This window comes from Macaca fascicularis, chromosome 11 (assembly GCF_037993035.2).
Source record: "Macaca fascicularis isolate 582-1 chromosome 11, T2T-MFA8v1.1".
In the NCBI taxonomy this organism is placed as follows: domain Eukaryota; kingdom Metazoa; phylum Chordata; class Mammalia; order Primates; family Cercopithecidae; genus Macaca; species Macaca fascicularis.
This window is the reverse complement of record NC_088385.1, coordinates 65,347,763-65,368,984: the sequence shown is the minus strand read 5'-3', so window position 1 is coordinate 65,368,984 and position 21,222 is coordinate 65,347,763. Positions and strand designations below refer to the sequence as shown.

Genomic DNA, 21,222 nt, shown 5'->3' with positions numbered 1-21,222 from the left:
AAGTCAGTAAAATGTAAAAGCTAAGCAGTTTCTAATTTCGGTTTACACATTTTCTGTAAACTGCAAAAATCCACCAGAGGAGGATTTTTATGTGTAATAAAAACCTGCATAGTTTTCTCAGAAGGGGGTTTCATACCATACGATCCTCACCAATCTAGAAAGAAAGTGCAATTCCTGATCTGTAACTGCTAGCACACCCACCTGTCCCTTCTTCCCTAATGAGATGAAATTATAACGAGGAGAGCAATTTGCAAATATCCTCCCCTTGGCTGATTTACGCTTCTACATCGTGTGTCAAATCCTTTCTGAATCCTTTTTGTTGCATATATGAGAAGACATTTAGAAAAAGATTTTGGAATGCCTTTAATCTTCTAAATCAACAATAAAGAAAAAAATGAAATAAAGGTCAAGGTTTTGATACACTGCTTCTAAAATACATCCCATACTGAGTAAAATACCATGAAATCATCTGTCAGAACCGACTTTCGTCCAGAGACTACATTCCAAGAGCGTGAAGACAGCGAAGTGGCTATTGATGGTTTTCTTAGATTCCAATGCACCTTAATCATAGTCACAAGACTGTGCGTTTTCATCACTGCAGGAGCTGGCAGAATTTTGTGACAATCCTGGGAAATGTTTTCAGATGGCCCCTTCTATGAATTATGAATGTTTCACAAAGCTCTATGGTAAGTGGAATAGCCTTGTTCTCCACAAATGCAGGGGAGGATTAAGAGGTGGCCTTTCTTTGTTTCTTTGCCTTGAAATTTAATATTTTTTGCCCACACAAAAATTAAATCTTGATGAAGGTAAGTAGGTTTTAATTAGTTGTAAACAATTATTTTGTCTTATAAAGAATTATATTTGTTTATTGTATTCATTAGAGATTATATAAATACTACCATTTTCTTTCCAGACTGTGCTTAATGTGATATAAATAGATTTACAAATGACTGCTTTTAGTTGGGAAAAAAAAAAAAAAAAACCTCAGTTCTCATTATTCATTCTAGTAGTTTTCTATAAAGTCACCACAAATGCTGAATAAGCAAATACTAAACCATTGCTCCTAGGGGAAGTACAGTGTTAGGTTCCTGCAAGCCTCTAGTCACACTTTTGTGAACCTTGTTTTATGTGTGTCTCTGTTTAAATACATCTTATTTAATATATAGTGTTGACTCATTAACATTGAACTCAACCACCGGCACAACGACTCGTGCCTGAAGGAAGTTTATTTAACACATGTATTTTTTCTGTAAGGCACATTACAGTTTTCTTCCACTGAGGAACAATAGACAACACTTCAGCACTACACTTGGGGACCATTTTAAACACTGAAATCACCAACAAGTAAGCACAAACATGAAAAAATGGCACTCAATACACTGAGAAAAGGACTCTTGTTTACAATATAAAAGCTAAAACAAGAAGACAGAGCATTGCCTTCCTTGACTTCAGCTGGGAACATGTGCTTCAGATGACTCAAATTCTTCCTGCTCTGCACATGTCCTTGAATGGCCATGAAAACGCTAACAGTGTTGATCTTGCGATTATAAATACATTTTAACAAGTAGGAAAACTTACAAATACCAATTTCTCAAATAATGGGAATCAACTATATACATAGTCACCTGAGACGTGTCTCCGCTCGAGACCATTTTTCACCTCAAAATAGTGGCCAGTTGTTAGGACACAGTCAGGAAAGCCCGCCCAGTTACTGTGAGATCTCTGTTCCACTGTAGTCTTCATTCTACTTCCACAGACTCCAGACAGTCTTATAATAAAAGTTACCTTACTCATTTCTCTTTGTTCTATAGGTTTCCATGAGTGAATTTGGTGTTATGGCAAGATTTGAAACTGTCTGACCTGTTAGGGGTGAAAACAACTTGTCTGGACTGTCTGCCTCTCACTGTGGGAGCAGCTCCTGGCTTAGAAGTTCTAGACAAGGTCCAAAGGCAGTTAACAGAGAACCTACATCTTAACACAGGAGATTCCAGGGAGTCACACAGATGGCCCCCATGGAGGGTCAAGCTGGACGAGGAAAGGGAGGTGAAATATGAGAGAAGCTGAGAGGATACACAGCAGGAAGACAAGCTTTCAAGGAGCTTCAGCATGTGCATCTGCATTTAGACCACAAAGAGCAACAGTGCTGGAATTTCCACTCTCTGAGGTGTTTGGTATGTGAATCCCATGGTAGGGAAAGTTGTTTTGAAAGAATCATGCAAAATTGAAGAGAATGTTTATTTAATAAGCATCAAGTTTTGCTCAAGCTTAATACATTCTCAACTGTGTGACTTTAGGAAATACAATCTGTACAGTGTCTCTGAGGTAACCACTTACCATAGACAACAATACAACTCATACAGCTAAAATAAGCATCTCAAAAATATCTGCCCAGCCCTCAGCTTCCCAACCACTCCGCGCAGATACGTGTCTATTTTGTACCTAAATATTACCCAAAGTGGAAACTGTCCACCTATATCTCATTTCTGTGTTTTATCACAGTAAGTCCCTATTCCATGAATTTGCTTTTGCCATTTTTATGACATATCAATGTCTGTCCAAAAGACTCCCATAAATTATTCAGCTTCTAGTAGGTCACCTAAGAAAGGCCAAGAGAGGAATTTTCCATCAAATTAGTACTTTCTTCACCAGAAATAAGGGTGGAAGACTCTCTCAACAAGACACCACAGAAGAGGCGGGTGGGTGGTAAATTTCTTCTTTGTTTTTCTTCTGTAGTCGATGCCTCCTCCATGACAGTTTTACTATGTGATAATTATTTGTTAATATGTTTGGTTTTCCTCTAGATCCAACCTTCCTTGATGAAAGGATGTTAGGGGCTCAATAAATGCTTCATGAAGAAATGAATCCAATAACATGCCAGGTCTGCTTCTATCTATACCTTATCACCTACATTTTTGGCTTTATTAATTAACAAAGAAGTGGGGAGGGAGTAAATTTTTTTATTCTAAGAACTCACTTTGCTCTAAAGTCCTCTGAGCAACATGTGGGCATCAGGGTCTGTCTGCATCCCAATTAATATGTTTTCACTGAGCTTCCTTTCCAGGCTGGATGCACAAAGAGTGCCAATGCAAGTGTTGAAGACCTGCTCCCTAACCCTACTTGGACGATCTGTTCTAGTCCTTTGGAAGCTTCTTCCTCTGACAGGATACTGTCCTAGAGATTATCCCACTGCCCAGGGATAAGGTAAGGAGGCAGAGACCTACACTCAATCCCCAAATCTTATCTATGATTCAGGCATGAGAGATCATCATGGCTACTGATCCTTCTCTGCCCTCTTTCCCATGCAAGTGATCCTACAGGATTTCTAGTATTCTAAAGGTAGCCCAGAGCCATAAAAGCATTTAAAATAGCATTTTCTGAAGTAAGGGAAGAGTACTTGATGTGGAGTCTGGAGATTAGGATTCAAAGCCAACTTCCATCTCTTTGGAAAAGTCATTGGTTAAGCTTTGAGCTTCAGTTTCCTCATCTGTAAAATGGATGCAATAATAACTATCTTGTGAAGTGCAAATAATATAATGGGTGTGAATATATTAGATGAACTAAAAAGTTATGCACCTACATTTACTAACTTACTACATGTAAGTTAGTGAATGTAACTCAGCTCTCACCACACAGGCCTTCTATCTGGTCCATTAAGTTCATTCCTGCCCAAGTCCTTTGTACTTCCCTCTCCATCTGCCTAGACTACTATTTGTTGGGTTCCTTCATGACTCATTTCTACTTCAATCATGTCTACTTAAATGTCACCTCCTCAGAAAGAATCTCCCTGGCCTTTTATCACCTTAACCCACTTTATTTTTTCTTGGCAGCACTTATTGCTTATATTACGCTTGTTTGTCTACTGCCTCTCTCTTACTGAAACACGGGGTTTTTGAGGGCAAGTACTTTGTCTTTTGCTGTGTGTCTAAAAGCTATAATGACCCACAAATAGTAGGTGCCTATTAAATATTTGTAGAATGAATGAATAGATGTGTAAATATAAGCACAGGAACAAAAAACATCTAATGATGAGATGCAATTATAGCCAGAGAAGTAATGAAGATGAAGAGAAAACATTTGATCTTGAATTGACCCAAACCAGAATGTTAGAATTTTGTAAACAAAGTTCTATGAATTTTTTCATAAGCGTAAATTATCAACGCTTTAAATTCGTATGTAGATTATAAATTATTGCAAACAACAACTTGTCCTTATCTCTTTGTATGCCCCCTCTCCTATTGCCAAGCAGAGTAGTCAGTGAAACTGGATAAAATGTTAGTTTATTTGTTTATAAAGACATCACTTCAATGCAATGCCCCTGACAACTTACTAGGGTATTGATTTAGCATTAATTCAGAGAAAAGGTAATAGCCCTTAGACAAATTAGACACTGTTTGTGTCTACAATTATATTTCTTGGTGATATCTTGTTCAAATTGACCCAATGCTTGTAAAAATCTGCTAAAAATCACAGACTGGGGTAGAGAGGAGGGCTCAAGAATTGCAATGCATGGAGGAAATATACGTGTTCCTCCATGAATTTCCCCCTCTTCCTTTCTCTCTTGCTGCTGTCACAACCTTGCAGACTCAATAAAGATGGTGATAAATTAGGAGAGGGGAGATGATGGAGGAACCTGTGGAAGAGGAAAGAGGAGAACAGAAAATGAGAAGACGAAATCTAAGTGAGAGCACATGAATATGGCAGGAGATCTATGAGTCAAGAGGACCTGCATTGAATGTTTATCTTGTCAATGACCCATAGTAATGAAAGCCAACTGCACAAAAATATATATACCTACAGGAATCTTGCAAGCTGTAGAAAAAATCACGGGATGGTTATTTTAGAATATGGACACAAATTCTTTATTTAAAGCATTAAGTAATGTTAATCTATTCATTCTGCAAATATGTATTAAATGCTACCCATGGATATTACTAAACCATGGAGATTATTAAAAAGAGCCTGGAATCCCTTCCCTCTCTCTCTCTTGCTCCCTCTCTCATCACATGACACATCAGCTCCCCATTCACCTTCTGCTATGATTGAAAGCTTCCCGAAGCCCTCACCAGAAGCAGATGCTGGTGCCACACTTCTTGTACAGCCTGCAGAACCATAAGCCAAACAAACTTATTTTCTTTATAAATTACCCAGCTTCCAGTATTCCTTTACAGCAGTGCAAAATGGACTAACACAAAGGGCATTCAACAGAAAGACAATAGATGAAAGGCCATTGCAGGTGGAGGGGAAACCAGAAGCAGAGACAGGAGTTGGGGTAATGAGAATCTGCAAGAACTCTTTGAGGTGAATGGGCAGAATGAAAACATAAGAGAACTGATATCAGAGCTACGAAGAACACCTACATCTAAAGCTTGGACAGAGCAAAAGGAACTGTGGTAAAAGGAGCCCCTTTTGCCATTAGGCTGGCTCTTGTAATTAGCTAGTGGAATATGGAAGGAAATGGTGTGTGCCAACCTAGGCCTGAGCATGAAATCATTTTGCTTGACTCTTAACTGGATCCTAATCCCCAAGGCTACCTGAAGCCATATTGCATATGGCAGGGACTCCAACAGCTTCAGTTCTTCATCTCCATCCCTACTCTTACCACCACCCCCTTCCTTAGAGTAAGGCATGGTCAAAAAATGAACTTACTGTGTTAATCCACTGAGATTCATTGTAAGAGTAGCCTAATCTGATGAATTCAGAAATGTTTTATTTCAAGATACAGTACAATGTTAATAATTAGGGACTCACACAACCATTTGAACAGCTAGGGTACAAAGGTGAAAGAAAAACCACAGCTGGCCTACAGGAAATTTGGATGAATAGGAATCATAGGAAGCGCCTGTTGATAATCTCCCTTGACTGCAGCACCAAAGCGGGTGATTTGCAGAAGCTCTCCTAGAGGCTGCTGTAAATTTCACGTCTGCTGGCTGCTCACATGTCTGCCTACAGCTGCCAACAGAGAAAAATGGCTTCACCTTTCTTCTACCTTCCAAATCTTGTGCCATGCTTCTCTTTGGCAGAATCTAACTCAGAACTCTGCAGAAAGAGAAAATCTAGAAGATTTAATTTTACTGCCTCTACTGTGAGATGCAAAAGAGAGTTTGGAAAGGGACTAGGGAGACACTACGTTGATAACAAACTAGCACAAAACAAAAAGAAAGAAGAGCGGGAGGGAAAGAAGGAGGAAAAGCAACCTTTTTGTGGACTCTAAAAGATGGAATGGTGCCAATGTTACAGGGATGTCATATAGAAGCAGTACTTAAAAGAGAGCTTTAGAGTTACCGGTATAGACACCAGTCACCAATGAGAAAAGAGCTCAGTAACATTGTGGAGAAAGTGCCTGACATAGTTGAGAAAAGGTAAGACACTTGGATCAAAAACAGGGAAGAAAAGAGTAAGTTTTAAGGGCAATTTATATAACTTAAAAAGGACAGAGTTGAATCAAAAATAAGGAAAATGTGGCCAGGTGCGGTGGCTCATGCCTGTAATCCCAGCACTTTGGGAGACTGAGGTAGGTGGATCACCTGATGTCAGGAGTTCAAGACCAGCTGGGACAACATGGTGAAACCCCCTTTCTACTAAAAATACAAAAAATAGCCAGGCTTGGTGGTGCATGCCTATAATCCCAGCTACCCGAGAGGCTGAGGCAGGAGAATCGCTTGAACCCAGGAGGCAGAGGTTGCAGGGAGCCGAGACCATGCCACTGCACTCCAGCCTGGGTGACTGGCTATTCCAAGCTTTTCATCTGATAAGCAAGAAAACAGAGCTCCATATTGTCCCAGTGAATTGCCAAATTTACACAATGGAGATTAAAATAGAGGAGCTAGAATCCAGCTCAGGGGTTGCAGCCAAACCAGACTGAAGGATCTAGTTCTGCCCTGCCACCACCAACCCCCTACTCTTCAACCAGGCCTAGTACCAAGAGAAATTTTCCTGTGGATAAAATGAGTGAGAATAGAAAGGTAGTGTCAGGCTGTGCTGTGCAATGAAACTGAGTGTCTGTCTCAAGATCTGGTTTGCCACTACACGCTCACCAGAATGTCTAAAGGTAAAAATGTTGACAATACCAAGTGTCCACAGAGATATTAAGTAAGTGGATCTTCCATACAGTACTTTAGTAGGAATATAAATTAGTACAGCCTTTTTGGAAAACTATTTGGAAGTATTTACAAAAGCTAAAATATGCTTATCCTATGACCCAACAATACCACTCAGGTATGTGCCCAGAGACATGTGTATCTATTGACTAAAAGACATGAGCAACAATGTCTGTAATTACTCAGTTCATAATAGGACAAATCTAAAAACAGCCTACATGTCCATCAACATCTAAGATCCATCTAATTGAAAGAATAAATAGATGGTGGAATGTTTAGATAATGAAATACTGTACAACAATGAAAAAAGCTATTGCTACGCTCACCAGCATGGATGAATCTCAAATATCTTCTGTCGAACAACAACAACAAGCCAGACACAAAAAAGTCTGTAGTGCATGATTCTATTAATCAGACTGGAAGACTGTGGGGATTAACTATAGACAATTCTAAATAGTCCTCAACTCTGTTTAATTCCAATATCTCTCATTTTTCTCTTATTAAGAGGATACTTTATTGTTGTTTGCATGGTCTTTCATATGTATGCTTTGTAAACAACCCTGTGTCTTCTCTTCTGGGAGGCTTCCTTCTCCATTATCTTACAACATTGTTCTAAACAAAAGAAGTACTCAATTAATGTTAGCTAGCACTGTGCCTGTCACATAAAAAATAACAAATAAAGATTTTCCAAATGAAGAATGAATTACCATGAACAAACACTGACCAATTTCTAACTGAATGCCTAATTTAGGGCCTGGAATAGTTTGGACAGTAACAGTAACAGAGTTTGATGGATATTCAAATGAATATCTCATTTGCAAATTCTAAGTGACCATTCTCACTGTTGTTGAGACAATGACTTTCTTTAAATAAAAGTGTTTCTTTCTTCTTTTTAAAAATTGCATAATCTTGCTTCAGACCTATTTTTCCATACTGCATTCTATCAAATCTACCTTTTCAGAACTTGTGATACAATGAGGTCAACAACTGCTCTTAAAGTGAAAATTATATGGTAATGGGAAAAGGAAGGTGTAGTAGATACAGCATTCTCACATAGGTCTTCAACCACTACCAGCAGCATCAACAGCAGAAGCAGAATTACAACAATAATAACAATTGGTAACATTTGCTGAATGTGTATTACCTACCAGGGCCTAAGTTGTTTACATATCATTTAGCCTTCATAAAAATCTCCATAAAATAAGTTAAATACCATTATCCAAATCACATGAACTTTCTGGGCTTCAGATTTTTCATCTGCAAAGTCAAAGTGTTGAAGCAAAGAATAACAATATAATATACAGCTCATTGCCACATACTATTTTAAGGTGTTCTCATATATACTATTTAATTTGCCATTCCAGTTATCAACTTACTATAGCATTTCCCAGGAACAGTCCTGAATTTACTGGAAACTATCCTGGAAGCCAACTTTACGTATCTTGACATCTAAAAGTAAACAAATCAATTTCCAAAATTATTGTAGGGTATGTAGTTTCATTAAAGTTTCTTGAGGAGACCAAGGGAAGTGGTTATATCACATGGCTCCCACTAACACACTATCTTTCTTTCTTAAACCGCTTGGCTTCTCCAGACTTACCTACTCACCTCTCACTCACAATCTGCCCTCACTATTAAAAAAAAAAAAGAGCAGATCTAAAAACATTAAACCAAACAAAACTAACAGTTGGTCAAAATAATAACCACCTATTCCCCTCATGCTTCCCCATGGGAACCTTGATTCATCCTGCCAAAGGAATAACAACTTAATGGAGTAAGTAGGGCAGATACCCAGAGACACATGGCTAGTTTGCTGCAAATCTGGGACTGGAATCCTTATCCCAGTTTCTAAGCAGTGTTTTTTCCCCTATACCACAAAATTACCTATAAGGGTTCTTCCAGCTCTGAAATAATACAATTCTTTGAAATGTAGAAATAAAAATGGTACAATAGTATAAACAAGTAACCACATGTGTAATGTTCTTCAATTTTTGAGAACTACCAAACACAGTTTCCCCATCTTTTACAGGATGTGTGGATTGGATTTGGAATTATTGCACAGGGCAGTCCTTGGGCCAGTGACTGTCATGGTTTAATATGCCTGGGATCAATCCCAGAGACTTACCCCCTGTCTCCTAGGCAAGATCTGGGAAAAACAAAATAGAAGGAATTAGCATTCATTGAGCATCAAGAATAAATCAGGTGCTCTGTTTGGCACTTACACTATCCTCACAACAGCCTTTCAAAAGAGGCATTGTTCCCGCTTTATGAGAACAATGAGACACCAGGAATCTAAACCACTAGTCAAAGTCCACATAATTTATATACGGCAAAGCTACACTTTGAGTTCAGAGAATATTTGAAACAAAAGTCCTAGAACAATCTTTCCACCAGTATCTTGGTCCATTTGTGCTGCTATAAGAGAATACATGAAACTGGATAATATATAAAGAATAGAAATTGATTTCTCACAGTTCTGGAGATTTCAAAGGCCAAGATGGAGGGACCAGAATCTAATGAGAGTCTTCTTGCTGCATCATCCCATAGTGGAAAGGAGAAAGGCAAGAGAGGGTGAGGCTGTGTGTGTGTGTGTGTGTGTGTGTGTGTCTGACTGAAAGAGTGTAAAAGGGAGCTGAACTCCCCCTCTTATAACAAACTCACTCCCAGGACAAGAAACCTACTCCCACTATATCAGCATTAATCCATTCACTCTCTCCTCGTGGTCTAATTACCTCTCATCAGGCCCTACCCTACCTCCCAACACTGTTGCTTTGTGGATTAAGTTTTCAATACATGCTTTCTTGGGGAGGACACATTCCAACCACAGAAACTAGACAATTAAGTATGCCAAAACCTAACAAATTTAACTATCCTTATGGGGCATATATATTCTGTAATCCCTGTTCTCTCTCTGCTGAGGTGGTGAGACTTAAGGACAGGTCTGCCCCTGTCTGAACACAAGTTGGTAGATCTCTGTTCTAAATTTTTCCTTTAAAAAGGACAGCTGACCTTCCACCCGTCTTTTATAATACTGGAAATTATTGTTACAGATGAGAAATGGTGATGTGTTAAATTCACGTATGGTAGTGATAAAGATAGCAAAGGAGGCATAGATTTGAGAGGATATGTTTAAAAGACTGAAGTGGCAACTCTTACTGATGAATGAGATTCAGAAAATAGAACGGAAAAATCAAAGATAAGATAGTGAGAGAATTCACGGGGGCCTCTCTGAAAAGAAGAGAGGAGGCTAAGAGAAGGCAGGGGTGTGAGTTCATGGGGGTTGGAGGAGGTCCAATGTTCAGGTCCTGCAGTGGGAAAGAGATTGAAATCACTGAGGAGCAAAAAGAAAGCAGGTTGAAGTCAGGGGAGTGATGGAAAAACAAGTTTGGAGAGGTTTAAAGACTTGTTACCAAAACACCAGGAGTTCCGTCTGTATCCCCTTGCTCACTGCACAGAAAGCCAATCACTGAGACAACAAGTATTGCCAGGAAAGAAAGGCTTTAATGGGGTGATATCAGCAGAGAAAATGGAAGATCAGTCTCAAGTACATCTCCTCAACAAACTAAAATTGGGGGTTCATAGCTGGGAAGGAATGTTGCTACATGTAGGGAAAACAGGAATTAGGGAGGGGTAAAGAGACAATCATGACAAATAAAAAGTCTGGTGTTTCATTGTCTAGATGCAGTGATCTTGTGGGTTTCGATTACTTAATACTACCTTGGAGGCCTGAGGGTCACTTTCTTGAGAAAGGAACTCAGATAAGACAAACGCAAATTTCTAGCTTTAAGATCAGGATGGTCAATTTCTATGTTTATTCAAAAAAAAACCATAAACGTGAATTCTATGGGACAATTCTACCAGACTCAGAATCATTTTAGACCTTGTTAAGGAGTCTGGAGTTTGTCCAAGAGTAACAGAAGAAGAGTTTTAAGAAAAAGAGAAAATGATCTATGTTTATGTTTTTAAATTTTTGTTCAGGCTGAGTCAATGTTCCTTACTCCTGATATTAGAGTACAAATGTAACCAAATAATGCTTGTTTTGCGCATTATGCTTGTTTTCCTCATAGATCTTACCACGATTTATAATTCTATATATTTTAATTTATTGTCTGTTTTTCCCACTAGATTGTGAAGCACATAAGGATTGTCTGTTCATTATAAGATCACTCCCTAATCCAGTGTCTGTTATATATTGGCTGCTTAAATATTTGTTAGATGAATGTACTTCTTTAAAACTCTCTGGGGTGAGAAAGGGGCTGATACCTTTTTGTCCCCAATCACTTCCAGACCATTTTGTGATAACTATCTTTCCATTATCTCTCTTTTGTAAAAGTCCATGATATCTACTGCTATCCAATTTTCCATTTTCTATAAACCTTTTCCTTCCTCATCAAAATTTGAACATTTTCTTTATAGTCTTACCCTCCTTTGATGTTTGTGTGATGATCTTCCAGTACTCTAATACCACAATTCATTGGGCCTGGATACTCAGATTACTGTCATCTCCATTATATTGTAGCCACCCCCCACCCCCACAAGCCTTGCTGCATGTAGGGAAAACCTTGGCACTTTCTGCCTCCACATCTCTTTGTCATTCTTCACTTGTCGTCTTACTTATGCACTCCTCCTGAGCCAGGATTTCATTATCATCACTTTCAAGTCCCCATGTCCTCTCAGTTCGTTACCCCCATCCTGGATCACTTCCTTCTACACCCAACTGGGTGGGCATGATTACCCACTCATGCAATGCCCTCAGGAGTAGGCTATGTGCCCTCACCCTCTTTCTCTACCACAAAGCTGTGTCTTTCCCACCCTAGGAAACCCCAGTTTCTGTTTTCTCTGATCCACCTCATAAATGGCTGAGTATTGTTGGGAAAATTACAATTATGGCAGGATCACTTTATCAGAACTCTCTCTTACTTTGTCACCTGTGCTGCTGGTCAAGTATTTCAAATCTCCATGGAGGATCATCCCTTCCACCCTCCAGAATCTACTTTAAACCTCTTCTGTTATCCCCATGTCCCAAGCTTCCACATTGACTTCAGGAACCTATATCTGTTATTTACTGATAAAATAGATATAATCTAATTTAAATGCTCTTAAATCTTTCTTCCCTTTCTATTTGTCCTTAGTCCTTCAATAATCTTTTCTTCCTCTTGTATCAGAGAAAAATTTGTCCTGCTTCCCTTTTATCCACAGGCATGGTTTTCCTCTTATATATTGGTTCTAACCCCTCTTACTTCTCTCTATATATAAAACTATCAATTAAAAATATTCAGTAGATAGATGGAATATGTATCTCTATATATTGACTTCTTTCCCTTGGTCCATAAGTATAATTATATTATCTAAGGAATTCTGCTATCCTCCTGAGTCTTTTTATCTGGAGCTCTTCTTATTCTTAGTTCAAAACACAATTTAAATCCCTGTCTTCATTTTGTGAGCCCAGCTCACTAAACAAATCTCTTGAAATCTGATTTTCAAAGCTCACAAGATGCTGATTCTTCTCAAAAACTGCTACTGTCCTCCTGGTTATCAAGTCCAAGTATATTTCTCAGTCTTCATCCTTCTTGACTTCAAGATAATTTGATACTGTTCACCACCTCTTCCCTCTCAAAATTTATTCTTCTTTTCATAGTCAATTAATCAGTCATTCATTCAAGAAATATTTGTTAAGTACTATGGTAGGCAAAATAATTGGTCCTCCAAAGATTTCTACATCTTAATCCCTAGAGCCTGTGAACAAATCATGTTACATAGCAAAGGGGAATTAAAGTAGCGGATGAAACTCAGGTTGCTGATCAGCTGACCATAAGATGGTAACATTATCCTGAATTATCCAGGGGAGCTTAATGCAGTCTCAAGGGTCCTTAAATGGTGAAAAGAGAGGCTGAAGAGTCAGAGTCAGAGTGATGCAATGTGAAAAAAACTTGACTGGCTGGCTTCAGAGATGGAAGGGGACCACAGTCAATGAATGCAAGCAGGCTTTAGAGGTTGGAAAAAGCAAGAAAACAAGTTATTCCGTAGAACCTTCAGAAAGGGATGCATCCCTTCCTACACCTTGATTTTAGCCTACTGAGACCCATTTCAGATTTCTGACTTCCAGAACTATAAAATAAACTTATGTTAAATTAAGCCACTAAATTGTTGGTAATTTGGTACAGCAACAATTAGACACAATTACAAGTATCAACTAAATTCTTTACTAATGAATTAAGCCTGGCTATAGAAGCCACACAGTAGGAAATCAACTCACCTTCCCTGCTTCCAGTGTTAGCTAATAGCTCCCACCATTCATCTATACAGATGCCCATAAACTGAGCATGTCTGAAACAGAGTATTTTAATTTTTTTCTATTATGACTATGATTTTTCTCATTCAAATATTCTGTAGGCAACTCAAAGCTTATTGATAAATTTTCTTAGAGACTGGATATTCTCTATGCATTTAATTTTTCTTCTTGCTTCTGTTAACTCTCAAGTGCCTCCTATCAATTATTTCCCACAAAATTATTCAATAGCTAGTTAGTCTAAAGTGATAATTATATATATTTTTGTATACTGAAGCAGAAATTTGGCTGAGATCAATCATTATGCTCTTCAGTGGGCTGCTGATTGAGTTTTTCTCTCACTGCAGGATGATGAGGAAATTGTAATGAATGAGACGTCATAGAAGTGAGAAGGGTAGGGAAAATCATAGTATTAATATATAGTGAGGGCTTTATTCTGTGTCCTTCAATGATGGTTTCAGCACAGCATCTGAAGGTTTCCATTAACACACAGGGAATGCCAATCTTGCTGAAACCCAAGGATATCAACCAAGGCTACTTTGGATGCTTTTGACTAGAGCAAGCACAGCCTGCTCTTGCTTGAAGATTAAAACATGTGACAACTCCCTAATGGTGTCCTGTGGGACAAACTTAAACCTCTCCCCAACACATACTTCCTTCTACATTCAAATACTATCACCTTCAAATTAAACATTCCTCCAAAGTCAGTTTCTGAGGAACTTGTTCACCTTTTGCTTTAAAAAGACTAGAAGGATTACATGAAATTTTCAAAAACAATCTTTAGAGTAATCAGAAATACAAGTTTTCTTAAGTTGCTTTTTTAGCTGTGTGTTTGTCTTTTTACCAACACACTAGAAAATATTTATTTTTACTTTGTACTACCACAACTTCCCAAAATATTTGAAAGCAACTACAATATTTTCTAAAAAGAAGAACAATCAAATACTTCATCAAAAAGAATTACAGACTAATGCTGAGTATTGATATGTTAGTAGTATAGACTCCATGCAAAATAAACCCAACACGTGCCATTTCCCAAGGTGTGATGGTGGTGAGTGAGGGATTTGCAAACTGACAAAGTCCTGTGACTGTTTTTCTAAAGCCTCAGAGAACACAGCTCTCAAACTGATATCACACATCCTGACCCCACCAAAATGACACAAGATGTAGAAGGAAAATCCCAGGAAACTGAATTGTGGCAACACAAACACGTCACTCACCAGGGACAAGAGTTGGTACCTAGGGAGGACAGCTAAGCATCCAAAAGTATCTCTATTAAACACATCTCAGATTTAGATTTACATTAAAACCATGAGATTCTTTTTTTTTTTTTTTTTTTTTTTTTTTTTTTTTTTTTTTGAGACGGAGTCTCGCTCTGTCGCCCAGGCTGGAGTGCAGTGGCCGGATCTCAGTCCACTGCAAGCTCCGCCTCCCGGGTTTCTCCTGCCTCAGCCTCCCCAGTAGCTGGGACTACAGACGCCCGCCACCTCGCCTGGCTAGTTTTTTGTATTTTTTAGTAGAGACAACCATGAGATTCTTAATTCAGACTTCATACATTTTGAACTATTTTTCTTCACATGTAGCGTTTTGGCACATTTCAGTTGACCTTTGTTTCTTGAAGTAAATTTGAGGTGAAATTATTTCTTCCCGGTCAGTATCAATGAGATGACATCTATTTAGCTCTGCTACTCTGGCAAACTCTACTTTTAAGAGGAACTGAAATGCACTTCTAGTGGGCCAATTAACAGCTTTCTTTTTCTGCTGTGCGTATGTATGTGCACGCACACATGATACAGGGCTTTTGGATGAGGTTTCCAAACAGCAATGCATTGTTTAATCTCTTCTGTGATACCTCCAGGGATTAGTTAGGGGACACAATTGCTAATAAAATTTTACACCAGTAAACTTGGCTTGAAGAATTGCTGTAAAAACCCCACTGATTGTCATAAGCATTCATTCATAAGAATGCACACTACTGTGCATATGTGGGGCAGGGCATTTTGCTAAGCCAAAAGCGAATTTTCATGCTGTTGAATTTATGCATTTCCCGCTGCTACTCAAAATGCTTGTCTGAATGTTCAGGCAGGGGAGAGTGCTCTCTGTGGAAAATGCTCTTGTTTGTGTCAAAAGGTCTGACCTGTGCTTTAGTTCCCACTCACAGGTAATTTGCAGACTGTGGTAGATAATCTTAAAAAAAAAAAAAAATCCATCAAGAAAGAATACTGGGTTAATTTTTGCCTAAAAAGAAAAGGGCTATAAAAGGCATATTAGGAAGGGAGAAGATGGTCTTAAAATGGAAACCAAAACAGGCATTTGGGAAAGATAAATGCAACATCCCCTTCACCCTCAGGAAATGAAATTTTTCTGACAGGGTCGGAGACTCTGCTTGGCAAACCTTCTTAAATTAATTACCTTCTTGACATTTTAAAGGAAGGTTTCAGATTGTAAATTTAACCCAGACAAAGCATTCTTTTTAATCTTGTCAGTATGCAAACTACTTTGCACTGCAGTCTGTGAATTATTTATCAGAGGAACGACCCCAAAGGGCGAAAGGAAAAAGCAAGCATATTTGATCTGAGATTCCACGGCTAGATGTAGTTCTTTGCCTTAGATCTGTACCTGTTGCAACTACTTAACTTTTTCTGCTTTTGATGTTCTTAATACCCTGAGCATTCCTTGTCTCCGAGATGAAGAAATTCAGTGCCATTTTAGAATGCGCTTATTAAGATGAGTAAAATACATGGCTCGGTAGGTTTTATATGGCAGCAACAATCAGGTTGGTGTGAGGAACAACGGGGCTTCGTTTCAATATACTTGCTCGTTATAAGTGCTAGACAAGCAGTGTCTTAACCTACTCTAGTGCCTGTGTGAAATGGAGCCTGCAGAAATGGATTCTCAGGGAAATTAAGTCTTCCAAGTATCGATAAATTGGTATACACGATATTTCAACAGACAATAGAAGATTAGTTTAGGGCTTAAAGAAAATTGAAATTTACAATGCCTAGAAGTTATAAAATGAAGTTGTGGCTTTAGTTCTAGTATTAAGTGTTCTTAAATTAAATGATTTTGAATCAAGAACACCCATGCAATGGGATATGCTCATTACTTCTAAAACGTTATATATATACGTGGAACTCCATGAAAATAGGAAAAGTGCACACAAAGTAATAGAGAATAATATCTGTTGTCTCCAAGGCAAGGTTTGCAGCATGATGGAGAATCTCAACTTTGCAAAGCATCCCAATGGCTTAGGTCCTAGGAAACTGGATGTATGTATAGATAACAAGGTCTTACCTGACAGGTCTTCCTGGGCCCTGTTAATGACTCTTCTCAGGAATTCCTGGGCTTCCCTTGAGAGAAAAGGGAGGGATGCAGCCTCATTTGCCCTTCTCCTGCCACATCTGAATATTTCACTTCCAACAGATATCCCCAGCCCAAATCAAAAGACTGTGTATCCCTAGCAACTGTGAATAAAAATGTGCAACACGCACAGCTATATTGTTGCATAAGAAACACCTCTTGAAATTAATAAAAGTAATAAAGGTGATAAAACTATAGGATAGAGATAATTTTTCATTCAACTTGCAAAACTATATGGGGAGCATTTATTCTCCTTCCAAATGTTGATTTGTAATCATAACAGCTACTATTTATTAAGGAATTCCTATGCCTTCTCATCTATGAGGCAGCTCTCATTGTCCTGACTTTCCTCTTCTTTTTCACAGCTGAGGAAACTGAGACTTGAAGAGAGATTAAGTATTGAGCCCAAGCTCCTAATAAAGCTGAGATTTAAAGCCAGTTCTCCATCACCTCAAATTCCATGTGCTGTGCATCTCTAAATGTGGGGTTGATCTTAATTCCATTTGGTTGTCTGTAATTCTTCTCTTCATACACATATAAGTCTGGTATAAGTGTGATAAACTAATGTGCTTCGCTAAATAAAGAGCTGCAGTTTATATACTTTTTAGCCATTCCAGAGATATTTTTCAAGCTCATATTCATATCCTAACAATCTATCCTCTGAAGAAGCTGTTGTGTGCAGTTTATTTAAACCAAACAAATTAAAGATGGCATATAAATTTGAGCTTCAGTGGATACATTTTCTAGAAGAATTAGGTAAGCATCTACCAAGAATACAGCATGCAAACAGTAGCAAGTAAATTGATGTTTGTTAGTCTGTGCTCTCTCAGATACACAGAGGATTTACCTACTTAATAGGACTTATAAGAACAAATCCCCTGAGCATAAATGAGAGAAACTGGGCACTCTGAGGTTTATCCTTTCATAAAGCTGTCACACATACTAATTCAAAGACCATAAATATCCTTCTCACTTCTTTGATAATTCCTCTTTCATTGGCCTTTTGAATAAGCACCAAATGCAGAACAACAGACCTTCCTGCTGAGGTCATCTTTACTTGGGTGATACTGAAAAGTAAGAGTCAGATTGAGGAGGATGTCTTTTGAGAGTCATGACATGTTGGATTTCAGATCTGGAAGGAAACTTAGAAATCATCTAATCCACATCTTTTATGTGTTAGAAAGTGAATTGTCTTAGTCAGTTCTAGCTGCTACAACAGAATGCCATAGACCAGATGACTTAAACAATAGAAACTTATTTCTCCTAGTTCTGGAGATGGAAGTTCAAGATCTAGACGCTAGCTTTATTAGTCCATTTTCATGCTGCTGATAAAGGCATACCCGAGACTGGGCAAATTTACAAAAGAAAGAGGTTTAATGGACTTACAGTTCCACGTCGCTGGGGAGGCCTCACAATCATGGCAGAAGGTGAAAGAAACATCTTACACGGTGGCAGACAAGAGAAGAGAGCTTGTGCAGGGAAACTCCCCTTTTTAAAACCATCAGATCTTATGATACTTATTCACTATCATGAGAATAGCACAGGAAAGATCCGCCCCCATGATTCAGTTACCTCCCACCAGGTCCCTCCCACAACACGTGGGAATTCAAGATGAGATTTGGGTGGAGACACAGCCAAACCATATCATCAGCAGATTTGGTGTCTGGTTTCCCAGTTTTCAGATGGTCATCTTCTTATGTGTGTTCATGTGGCAGTGAGCAGAAAAGAAGCAAGCTCTCCTGTGCTGCTTCTTTTAAGAAGACTAATCCCATTCCTGAAGGCTCCACCCTCATGACCAAATCACCTCACAAAGTCTGCACCTCCAAACACTATCACAATGGGAGTTAGACTTCAACATAAGAATTGTGCAGGGACACAGGCATTCATTTCATACCGTGAAGAGACAGGCAGAGAGTCACCTACCTGTCTGAGTTAGAGCAAGAACTACACCATAAATGTCTTGACACCCAGCATGGGCTTAACTAAGATAGAACGTTTAAATATGTACACATATATATGTATTTACATATATTTATATATTACATATATTTATTTATATATTTATTTATTTATATAGACATTTATCTCCCTCTCTCTCTCTCTGTCTCTCTCACTCTCTCTCTTGCTGTGTTATTCTGGGTTCTCCAGAAAAAGAGAACCAATTCAAGGGTGGGAGGGAGAAAGACATTGGTTTGTCATAAGGAATTACTATCACGGAGTCTGAGAATTCCTAAGATCTACAGTGTGAAAGAATCAGCAAGCTGGAGACCCAGGAGACCTGATAGTGGGTTCCAATTCAAAGGCCAGCAGGCTCAAGTCCCAGGAAGAGCCTATGTTCAGTTCAAGTCTAAAGGCAGGGAAGAAATGTAATGTCCCACTTCAAAGGTAGTCAGGAAGAAGGAATTCTCTTTCTTGAGGGAGGGTCAGCATTTTTATTTTATTCAGAACTTCAACTGATTAGATGAGGCCCCACCCACATCAGGCAGGGCAATCTGATACTCAGTCTATAAATTTTAATGTAAATATCATCCAGAATCACCCTCATAGACACATTCAAATCATGGTTAATCAAGTATCTGGACACCATGTGACTTAGTCAAGTTGACAATTAGCCAACGTATCACCCAAGTTGGGGATAGTATTCTACTGGTTTACATATCTGTCAGGGACTGATTTTTACACTTAAAGGTTAAAAGCAATTCAAATATTCACAAAATGCCATTATTATTATTAAAGCATAAAATAAGCAGATGTGCTTTTGTTTATCTATTAAAAGGTTACTGGTTCAATAGTGAAGTCAATTTGTATTTAACAAAATCCTTGATAATAATGACTGGCTCTATTCAATGTCTTCAACCAGATATTTCAATTATTCTTTCTTATTCTCTAAATTACAAGAGCAAAACTCACAAATATAAATAACATAATTAATCATAAGTCTAAGTTCAGAGTTTATTTAATTATCTAAATCACCTAGCTCAATATATGGTGAAACTCAGTGGTATTGTAATTTGTTGTCTACAGGATGTGAAAGACTAAGGTCTGTCTGAATCATATGAATGTAGAAATGCATTTATTCTACTACCCCATGAATGTTTAATGAACATGGAAATAAGACAAGCTTGTCACTTATTTCTTGAGTAAATTCATACAAATAGATATGTATTTAAGATGGTGTGGGTGGTGGTTTTAAAATATACCAACAACAAATTCTTTGTTACTTCTCCCTTTAAGAGGTAGATCTTAATTCCCCCATCCCTTGAGTGTGGGCTAGACTTAGTGACTCACTTCCTAAAAAATAGTATGTGTCAGAAATGATGATGTACAATGTTTGAGATTAGGTTACAAAGGATAGCATGTTTTCTGTCTTCTTTTTCCTTGGATTTGTCTCTCTGAGAGAAGCCAGCTACTCTCTCATGAGAATACTCAAGCAGCTCTGTGGAGAGGTCATGTGGTGAGCAAAACTCAACATCCAGCAAGGAGCTAAGGCCTCATGCCAACAGCCATGTGAGAATACGCCATCTTGGAAGTAGATCTTCCAGCCTCAGTCAGGCCTTCAGATGACTGCAGTCTCTGCTGAGATTTTCACAACAGCTGACTATAACAGGAAAGACTCTGAATCAGAACCTTCTAACTAAGTCTCTCATATCCCTGATCCACAAAACACTGTGAAATAATAAATATTTTTTTAAAGCTGCTGAGTTTGGGGGTAATTTGTTAGATAGCAATAGACAACTCAGACATGTAAAATTTACATTGACATTATCATTAAATTTTTATCCATGAATTTTTGTTTGCTTACAGTATGTTATATTCACAATTTATTGGCCATGAACTTTTAAAGTCAAAATATTTATGTGTGTATCTATAGGAATAACACAATTTTAATATTTTAAAATATTTTCCTCATATGAACATCACCCTGAGCACAAGTGACAAAATTGTTAAACTGTTGTTCCATATTTGGTGAACAGATTTCTCTACCACAATAGTGGAAGCTTCAAAAGTACTTTGAAGTCCACTTTAATTATCCTCCTTTTTTTTCAGTTGCGATGTTAGCTTCATGGGAAAATATAAATGATGGTTAGTTATTTCAATTTTTTTGTTTACAAAGCTCAAGTGTAAGTCAAAAGAACAATGAATTCTAAATAAACTCTGCATTAGAATAATTATCTGTCATTGTTTCCCCAAGATTAAAAATTGTTCTCTTCTTTTCCTTTCCTTTACTCATCTATTCATTTTACATTAAGACTTATTTAATTGATTTTTCATTCTCTGTGCAATTCTACATTTTTCTTTTGTTCTAGCTACTCTCTATCTTCACTTCTTTCCTGATGTTTTTATTCTACCTTTCCAGCTAGCACTAACACCTCCGTTATCTATATTCCAGCTACACTTATAATGTAGCATCTCAATATATCTATACACATACATGATATTGTTCATATTAACTTACAAATATTTCAACTATGTCAT

At 38.0% G+C, this 21,222-nt stretch overlaps 2 long non-coding RNA genes across 6 annotated transcripts in view; one reads left to right on the top strand and one right to left on the bottom strand.

Annotated features, from left to right (window-relative positions):
* The window catches only part of LOC107126717 (uncharacterized), a 332,087-nt gene extending 313,645 nt beyond the window's left edge, over nucleotides 1–18,442 (bottom strand). The window contains exons 1-2 of one of the 5 annotated variants that reach the window (XR_012419743.1): nucleotides 18,133–18,440; nucleotides 16,681–16,736 (exon numbers count right to left, since the gene is read on the bottom strand). This is a non-coding gene — a long non-coding RNA (uncharacterized lncRNA). Of the gene's footprint in view, nucleotides 1–16,680; nucleotides 16,737–18,132 lie in introns of all 5 variants that reach the window. The other 4 variants (XR_012419745.1, XR_012419748.1, XR_010579201.1 and 1 more) reach the window with 4 other exon arrangements.
* On the top strand, nucleotides 175–7,994 carry LOC123567532 (uncharacterized). The gene is made up of 5 exons (XR_006690518.2): nucleotides 175–686; nucleotides 1,812–2,171; nucleotides 2,802–2,878; nucleotides 3,062–3,201; nucleotides 4,582–7,994. It is a non-coding gene; the product is annotated as an uncharacterized lncRNA (long non-coding RNA).
* Nucleotides 18,443–21,222: the final 2,780 nt, after the last annotated feature.